The 9871-nt window shown below is 40.1% G+C and overlaps 1 pseudogene; it reads right to left on the reverse strand.

The window, feature by feature from the left end:
* Positions 1-4970: 4970 nt before the first annotated feature.
* LOC101595899 lies at positions 4971-5971 on the reverse strand (annotated as a pseudogene).
* Between the last annotated feature and the right edge of the window lie 3900 nt (positions 5972-9871).

Raw genomic sequence — 9871 nt, forward strand, 5'->3', positions numbered from 1 at the left:
TGCCTTTCTTATGGATATGGTCATAGAATGAACACTTGTTTGATCTTTCTGCCTTGCTGGGGAAATTCCTTTTTGGGGAGAAGGCTAGGTGCAGGCTGAGGTGAGTGGGACCATTCATTGTCTATTGAGACCAGTGAAGATTTAGCATTGGGCTGGTTGGGACTTTCTTCCAAATTCCTACTTGGTTTTGCTGTTTTTGTCTGTGTGATTGAGGATTAGCAAATATTTTATGTACTTTTCCTTTTAATAAAAAATAATTCTGGGGAAGTTAGTTGTGGATGGAAGATATGACATTTTGTTTGTAATTCAGATTTTCTGTTAGCATCAGCTATAAAAAAAAAAAAAAGCAATGGGAGTAACAAAAATATCTTCCTGGCTTGCGAGTCTTTGTCATTTCCATTGGTAGTTAAATTTACATTTTCGCAGGTTGTATCTGACACACCTGTTCAAGAGACTAGTCTATGATTAAGATGTGATACTTTGCACTGGCCTGACTCTCTGACCCTTAAGGGGTAGGTTTTCAGTGTTGAGATTTGCTTGAACAGACAAATTGATCCTTCTAGCTGTTTTGTTCATAGACATGAGAGTGTTTCAAATTAGCTGTTTGAAGAAAAATGAAACTGGTAAGATGTTAACTGGGGTACAATGGCTTTAAAAGGGATAAAGAAATATAGGATTTCACAGGGGATTAAGAGCACCAAAGCCCACAACCAGCTTCTTTTCTCAGGAGTGGCTGCATGGTGCCCTTTACTGCAAGAGGAAATTCAGTGGCTTCTCTTAGCCTTTGTTGATCTAGTGCATTTTATATTGTTTTATCATTCATGAATCATTAAATATGGACCCAGTGATTTTTTTGTGCCTCTAGGGGATTTTTGTGTGCATTCACAGGAATAACTTATTTTGTTCTTGTATAGCTAAGTAGAAAATTTCGTTTAGTAGAAATAAAACCTGAAATTTGAAATTGTGCTCTCCTTGAAATAAGGTTTTTAAATTTTCTATTTCTTTCTCCTTCACTTCATTCTTCCATCCCTCTGTTTTTTCCTTTCACTCCCCTCTCCCTCCTTCTCTTCTATCCTCCTCTTATTTCATGTTCTTCCTTTGGCTTCTCCTTCTTTTTGCCTCCTCTGGTTTTTTTTTTTTTTTTTTTTTTTTAAGGTAGGATTTCACTCTAGTCCAGGCTGACCTGGAATTCAGGGTATTTTCAGGGTGGCCTCATGGCGATCCTCCTGTCTGGGTCTCCCAAGTGCTGGGATTAAAGGCGTGCACCACCACGTCTGGCTTCGCCTTCAGTTCTGATACGTAGCTGAGCCTGGCCTGGGACACATAATCCTTCTGGTTCAGCGTCGGCAACACAGCTTCTTAACCTATGCATTCTAGATACTTGTTTTCAATATAGAATTAAAATTAGGAGGTGGTTTTGTTTTTAAGGATTTCTCATGGAAAGATATCTGAAAGAATTGGTAGCTTCCATGTGATATTAAATATTTTCATGTTAATGAAAACATTTATAAGTAAATACTAAATATTATTGACTACTGCATTTAATTTAATTTAATTTTTTATAAGTTCATCCATGAATATGTTATTTTGATCATGTTCACCATCCAACTAACCTCTCTTATCCTTCCCTCACTTCTATTAAATCCTTCTTCTTCCTGTAAAGTTCTTTTTCTACTTTCTTGCCTTTTGTGTGTGTGGCCCATTGTGTTTAATGAAAATTGTTTGCATGAGCATGGGTTGGAGGTTATTTACTGGAAGTTGTGCTCATGACAAGTGCCTGAAGAACATGGTTACCACCTTCTGGCAACTATGAACTGCCAGTAGCCATTCTAGGGGAGTGGGTTTTTGTGAGCCCCATCCCTATCCATGATGAAATGTTGACAGCTTAGTCTTGGGCAGGAAACCACAACTGCTTTCAGTTCATAAGTGTAGTAGCTATGTCATATTCAGAAAACAGTTTTCCAGAGCTTTCCTCTCCATCTTCAATCTTTTTTTGCTTTCAAGGTAGGGTCTTTCTCTAGCCCAGGTTGACCTGGAATTCACTATGTAGTCTCAGGCTGGCCTTGAGCTCACAGTGATCCTCCTACCTCTGCCTCCGGAGTGCTGGAATTAAAGGCATTTGCCACCTTGCTCAGCTTCCATCTTTAGTCTCTTATATTTGTTCCACTCCCTCTCTCACAAGGTTCTCTGATCCTTGGGAGGGGGTGGTTTAGATCTGTCATTTAGGGTTAAGCACATAATTGTCAGCTGTTCTCAGCATTTTTTCCAGTTATGAAAACCTGTCCACTTAGTACAGCAACAATATTAAATCTTCTCCCACAAGGGCCCACATCCTCAGCCATGGAGTTTTGATCAGGTTTATAGTTCCAAGCATGAATTTTCTCCTGTGGAATGGGCCTCAAATCCAAGTAGAAAGCTGTTAGTTAACGCCTAAGTTATGCCACTGTTGTGCCAATTGACCACTGTAGTTTTGTAAAAATGTTTCCTTCTTACTCTGAGGCTTCTTTCTTTTCCTCTCTAGTTTTATTTACTCAACTTCAATTTGCTGAGCACTATACTGGGTCCTAGAGGAAGAGCGAGCAAGGAAAGGTCACAGTACTTCATTTCAGTGGTTCCTTCTCCAACCCCTCTTTTGGGTCTGATTATATCCTTAGGCCCTGCCCTTTTTCTTTTCCCTTTCTCTCTCTCTCTCTCTTATTTTGATTTTTTGAGGTAGGATCTTGCTGTAGCTCAGGCTGACCTGGAATTCACTATGTAGTCTCAGGCTGGCCTTGATCTCATGGCAATCCCCCTACCTCTGCCTCCCGAGTACTGGGATTAAAGGCATGCACCAGCACACCCAGCTTCCTTTTTCTTTGTCTGACTCATTCTTTGCCTATGTCTTCTCCTCATCTCTCTATACTAATTTTTCCTCGGTGAGGTCATTTGTTCTACATGACTGCAACACTTCCTCATCTGTTGATGATTCCAAGTTTACCAATTTCTGAAGATATTTGCAATGAGCAAGAGACTAAATATGATCGTATAAAATTTGTTATTCTCTTTCCTAATTCCTTCCCTTCCTTTCCATGTCCTCTTTTTTCTTTCACTACTGTATTTGTCATTATAGTTAATGACATCTCTATCTCCTTAGCATCCAGAGGTTTAAACCTAGAAGCTACCCTGGACCCCCTCCTTGCTCTGTACTTCCAACATATGAATCCCCTACAAACCCTGGCATTTCAACTACAGAAACATTTCTAGCATCCAGCTCCATTTTCCTATTGTCATTGACCCCAAATCTCTTTTTCATGTCAGCCTGTGCCATGGTAATCTTTCTCAAAATTCACAGCATGGACTGGCATAGAGAAACACAGGTCACAATGACAACACACAAGGCAAGACAGGATATTAATCATGCCATTCTTTTTAGAGAGCTCTTCTGCCTCTGTCTCTGTCTCTCTTTTTACTACATCCAACAAACTTTTTACTACATGTGACATAAGTTTAGTATAACATGCATGTTAGTGAACTATTTTTTTTTTTTTTCGAGGTAGGGTCTCACTCTAGCCCAGGCTGACCTGGAATTCACTATGTAGTCTTAGGGTGGCCTCGAACTCATGGTGATCCTCTTACCTCTGCCTCCCGAGTGCTGGGATTAAAGGCGTGTGCCACCATACCCAGCTTCAACTGTTTAAATGTACTTTTTCACATATATAATAAGAAAACAGGAAAGAACAGAAGCACATTTTGTGAAAACAGCAACTTTACAATTATTGTAGTCATTAATGCAGCTCCCGCCCCTCTTTTATCTCTTGCCACTGTCCAAACTATTCCTGGATTTTGACATTCAATGAAACTCAGAATACTCTTAAGTTTGTTCAACACAACCACTCACAAAAATAATACACATCACTACTGACCTCACTTCTTAATAACTGAGTACCACACATGATGTGGGCCACCAGTTACTATTTTCATACATGCATGTTACTTATAGAAGCATACATTTACATTAGTTAGAGTATTAGGAGGCAGATGCATAATATTCACATTAAAGGCCAACATTTTTTTTTTTTTTTTTTAATTCATGGCCTGCACTTGGGAGGCTGTGGTAAGAGGACCACTGTGAGTTTGAGGCCAGTCTGAGACTATATAGTGAATTCCAGGTTGGCCTGGGCTAGCATGATACTCAACCTCAACAAACAAACAAACAAACAAACAAACATAAAAAATGCATGGAAGGAAAGATGGGCGTTAAAGAGTTCTTTTGTTTTAAATTTAGGTAAGGAAAAAAATTTATCCTTCTAAAACAAAACAAAAACCCAAAGTTGTAAAATAATCCAGCCTTAGTTTTGTAATTGAACTAATTGATCACCATACCAAAGCATGTATGAAGATGTATGAAGTTGACTCCCAACTCTGTCACAATGACCTAAGAACCACGAAAAGGCATCACAAAGAAGAGACAAGTTGTTGAGGCAAACTGATATTTCTTCCCAGAATTAGTGTACTTCTGTGAAGAAACTAAACTGAACATAAAAGCTACAAATAGAGGTAACTCTCCAATATTAAACAATCTAGTAGACTTAGAGAACATATATCTGCCCTCCCCCCCAGCAAACAGGGAATAAACCAAAACGACATTGACATGAACATCATCTAACAAAACAAGGTTCAGAAGAAACAATCTGAAGAGTAGACTCCAGTAAATGAAGAATGAATATACTAATAAAACAATATTTTCCATAACTCTTGAGGCTTAGAAAGCAATTTTTAAAATACCTTTAAATCTCACATAGAAACAAGTTTCTTGCAGAAATAAAAGGGATTTTCATTATCATTTAGCTCTTAAAAAAGAAAAAAGGTTTTCCAACTTCACAAAAGAAATGAGACAATATTTTTCCAATCTGAATTTTATTCTGCGAAGCACCTCACTTTATCCTAATTTCTCCTTAAGGAATAAGCTAAAAGAGAACCAGATACTGTTACTATGGAAGAGGGCTCACTGCCAACTCGCTGCTGTTTTCCTTATTCTGTGGTTTTCGTTCTGTGGTGCCTCTGGTTCATTTCTGCTGTGCTCTCCCTCACAGGAGTCACTGTCCACTCCACCTTGGGCTGAAGACTGTCCCGGGAAGGGCTTTCACAGGCACTGTCTGCAGAACAGCTCCTTTCCTCAGGGGTAAGGCAGTGAAAAATGCCTCTTTCCAATCTCTCGTCTCCAAGTACTCCAGAATGATTTTAAATACATGATTACTTTTGATTGTTCATCTTCACAAAATTTCCAAGGGGGAGCTGTGTGTGCTCAGTTCCATAATCTGATGCTTGTTTATTATATGTGAACCCCTGCAGTGGTTGTGATCTACTAACCCTCCAGTCACATAGGTCTTTGATTCATCGGATTCTTTCAGTATATTCAGTGAATCTGATGGAACACAAACCAGCTCTTCCTTCTTTATGAGTTCATTACAGTGTTCTGCTTGATAGCAGATGTTGATAGCCTTCCAGTTGACCCATCCTTTGTCATTTTCGTCCATATTCTTTTTCAGTTGGCCTCCATAGCTTGTCAAGTAAAACTGTACAGGATGCAGTGCTTGTCAGTTTTCTGAAGTGTTGAATCTGCTTATGAAGTTTCTTAATGTCCTTTAATACCATCAAATCATCAAAGCTACAGTCAATGATAAGATGGAATATGCTATGAACACCATGTCTTCAAATATGTTTTCTGTCATTTCCATCTGAGTTTGATTCCAGTTGACACTGCCACTCTAATTTCTCTCTTTTGCATTTTTCTTTTCACTTTTTGGTTGTGGCTCTCTCAGTTGCTTATCCCACAGTTTCTGTTTTATTAGCTTCTTCGTTTGTTGTTAGGTAATGGTTCAAGCCCTTCATCTAATCTTGGCTTCTGTCCCTCCTCTTGAGTTTCACTTAAGTCTTGTTTTCTTTCCACGTTAGAAGTTTCAGTACAAGCTGGCAACATTTCAGAAGACATATTTGTTGTCTGAAGCTGAGGAGCTGACGGGGAATGTGAGAGCATGTTTAAAGCCTTTGTGGAGCGGCCTCTCTACTGCTCGCTCAGCCCTCCTGTGGAAACTTCAGCTCCGCTCTTCTGCCTCTCTCTTATCAGTGGCAGGATGCTGCCATTATAATGATGGTCCCTGTCTAGAGTTTTTTTTTTTTTTTTTTTTTTTTCAAGGTAGGGTCTCACTTTAGCCCAGGCTGACCTGGAATTCACTATGTTGTATCAGGGTGACCTTGAACTCAAGATCCTCCTACCTATGCCTCTTGAGTGCTGGGATTAAAAGCGTGTGCCACCACACCTGGCTCCCTGTCTGGAGTTTTGATAAGGATTAAATGAGATAATACAAGCCAAGCACAGCATAATACACAGTGCTTTCATAGTGATGAAGATAGTACTGAAGAAGATGATGATGTCTTTAAATATCTTGTTCTTACCTACTTAGCTTTTCTGCCAGCCTGAGATATTTTGCAAAGCAGGTTTGGTGGCTCGTTTTCTGCCTCCTAGCTCTCTACTTTCTTCTACCATAGCTCTATACCCACAATCCTAGAGGTCCTTCTGTGTGTCCATCTGTTCTTATTTTCCTCAGCCTATAGGCTTTTGAAAAAAAGGAACACATCCTTGCTTTCCTCATGCTCAGTCCGAATTCAACAGAGAGCAGGCATCTGACAAGTGTTTTTTCACTGAACACCAGCATAGGAAGGAGCTGGCTTTCAAATCTTACAGAAATTTTCTTCATGTGGAAAGTCTAAGAATTACTTTAAAAAATGTTTTATTTTTATTTATTTTATTTATTTATTGTTTATTTATTTAGAGAGAGAGAATGGGCATGCCAGAGCTTTCAGCCACTGCAAATGAACTCCAGATGCGTGCACCACCTTGTGCATCTGGCTTACGTGGGTCCTGGGGAATTGAACCAAGGTCCTTTGGCTTTACAGCCAAGCGCCTTAACTGCTAAGCCATCTGTTCAGCCCAAGAATTACTCATCCCCTAAGAATTTCTTTTAATAAAAATAATGATCACCTCTTTCTTTTATTGAGTACTAACATTGTTAGAGGAGGTATTATGATAATTTATTTATAGGCATGGCCTGATTTTGTTTTCCTAGCCATCTTGTGAGTAACTCTGATGATCTATATTTGCAGATGTTAAAACTGAAGCTTAGAAGGAAGGGATACTTGCTGGAGGTCACAGGGCTAGTGGGATCAGATTTGGGTGGTCTAACTAGAGCCCTCAAAATAGGTCGTGAGAAAGATAAGGAAGATGACTGAGCCATGACTAAGTCGTGTCTTGAGGACAAAAGACAAGATAGAAAGTAGTAAGGAAAATTAGAAGAAAGGCAGAAAAAGCAAACTAGGAAAAGGAGAAAAAAGACATGACAGCGCATACCATTATTAACCTGATAGACATTATACAGAAAATAAAATCATTTATTGTTCAAGAATGATAATTAGGCATAGGTGTTAAGCAAATTATAAATTTGGCTACATTAACTATCACTTCACAAATGCATACATACAGATTGGGTTACTTTTTTCTTCTCTATTGGTACAATTTGTGTAATCGACAAACATTGTGGCCATAGACAGCTACACTGACACAAAGCCTGATGACCACACTTCCCACATTCCCTGCCCTCATCTCACACTCACAATTGAATGAAGCTTAGCTTTTCATCTTATCCCTTGCTGGTCTCACCTCCTATAGTTGAGATCCCTCTGTTTTTCCAGGATCTTCTTTCTGCATGGTCTTGAGCTGTGTTTTTGTTCAGTAATTGCATCTGCCCCTCAGGGGCCTGTCACTGAGGGCCATAGTGTATCCTTGGGCTAACAGGCAGAGTTGCCTGTGGCTTGATGACAAGATCTCCATGTCTATGAGTGACAGAAGCCGTGGGCCTTTTATTTTTCATCCTGGTGCCTGAAGAAGGGAAGGGACAGTGTGAGGAAAATATGGGAAGAGAGAAAGGGCTTATTCCTCACTTATTCCTTTCCTCCATCCTCCTAGTTTCTCATCCTCACATCTTCTAGTGCTTAAGCAGGTGGATTTTCAAGGCTCACCAAAGCTCACCCTGGTGTTTCCACCCAGACAGCCACGTTCTCTCCACTTTTTGTTGAACTGGTACTTAGGGAATTAGCTGGACTAGGAAGCAAGCACCTTAGGAAGAACTATGAAGAAATCTGGGGATACAAGTATGACACTGGGAGAGTTAAAGAAGAGTTTGGGGATAGGTAGATAGAAGGTGGCTGGAGGGAGCACACATTTGTGGAGAAAATGCCATATGCACATATTTTTGACCACATAACATCGTGGAGGAAGGCATTACAATTGCCATATTATAGAAGAAAAGACTGAATTTTAGGAATGTGAATTGCTTAAAGTAATATTAGATTGAAAGGAACTGAGTTGGAATTTGACTCGTGTTATCCTGAAAGTTCTTCCTGTGTAATACTGTGTTTCCAGTACTATGTAGTACTGTGGTTGGAGAAAGTAGAGTCAGAAAACTGGAGGCCAAGTGGACCAGTGACAGGGGAAGAGAAGGAGAGGAAGCTTGGAGGGTGTCATAAGGGCTAAGCCTAGAGTGATTCTTCTTGGAGCCATATTGATTCCTTTACCCTTTGCTCTGGCTCATTCCTGAGAATTAGAGAGAACCCACTGCTCAAAGGAATTTGAGGACCCATCTACCAGGAACCTTCCAGTTTGTCCTTAGACTCTAAGATGGAAGAAAGGAAGAGAGGGGCTGTGAGCAGGGCCCTGGCTAGTGATGAGGGCTCTGAAGCATTTTCCCTGGGCTGCTCCTCTGCTGGACTGGGTGACTCCTGTCTCCTCCTCTACTTCCATGGGTTCTTCCTTCCTTATTTTCTCCCATGCCTGTCTCTGCCTTTATGTCACTCTACCTCATATTTTCAATCCTTCTCCTCTCGTTCACTTTGTGCTCTCATGTTACCTCCACGTTTCATCTTCAACTGCACACACATCTTCTTTTTAAAAATTTGAGATGGGATCTTACTGAGTAGCCCATGCTGAGCTTGAACTTATAATCCTTTTGCCTCCTCCTCCCAAGTACCTGGGTTTATAGGTGCACCACAGAGTTGGCTCCTTCTCTTTGAAGTCTTATTATCTGTTCAAACCTATTTCCTTCTGTGGCTGGGAAACTGGCTTAGTGATTTAAAGGCACTTGTTTGCAAACTAATCTCCTTTTTTTTTTTTTTAAATTTATTTATTTATTTATTTATTTGAGAGCGACAGACACAGAGAGAAAGACAGATAGAGGGAGAGAGAGAGAATGGGCGCGCCAGGTCTTCCAGCCTCTGCAAACGAACTCCAGACGTGTGTGCCCCCTTGTGCATCTGGCTAACGTGGGACCTGGGGAACTGAGCCTCGAACCGGGGTCCTTATGCTTCACAGGCAAGCGCTTAACCGCTAAGCCATCTCTCCAGCCCAACTAATCTCCTTTTTTTTTGGACAGATGGGTTTATTTTTGTAAGTTATTTTAAACTTATAAAAATTTTAAGCCAGTACATTTTGATAATTGTTTTAAATAGTTAGGGTGACACACACTTTAAGAAGAAAGCTTGTAGGATGGTATTTACATCATTTGTGAAAACATCGCTTATAGAAACCCACCCATCAGCTAGAAATGGCAGGACAGGAGAAGTACACATGCAACTTTTAGCATAATGAACACCTCTCAAAACTAGTTTAGAAACTTCTATTGCTCCAAATAATAACAGCTTCCATTTAAGGATATGCCATAGGGTGGTCACTTTCTTTTCAATCTTTTGTGTGTATGCATGCTCTCCTCCACATTTTTGAGTCAGGGTCTTCCACTGAACCTGGAGCTCACCAACTCAGCTATAGTAGCTGGTCAGCAAC

Source organism: Jaculus jaculus, chromosome 8 (genome assembly GCF_020740685.1).
Source record: "Jaculus jaculus isolate mJacJac1 chromosome 8, mJacJac1.mat.Y.cur, whole genome shotgun sequence".
In the NCBI taxonomy this organism is placed as follows: Eukaryota; Metazoa; Chordata; class Mammalia; order Rodentia; family Dipodidae; genus Jaculus; species Jaculus jaculus.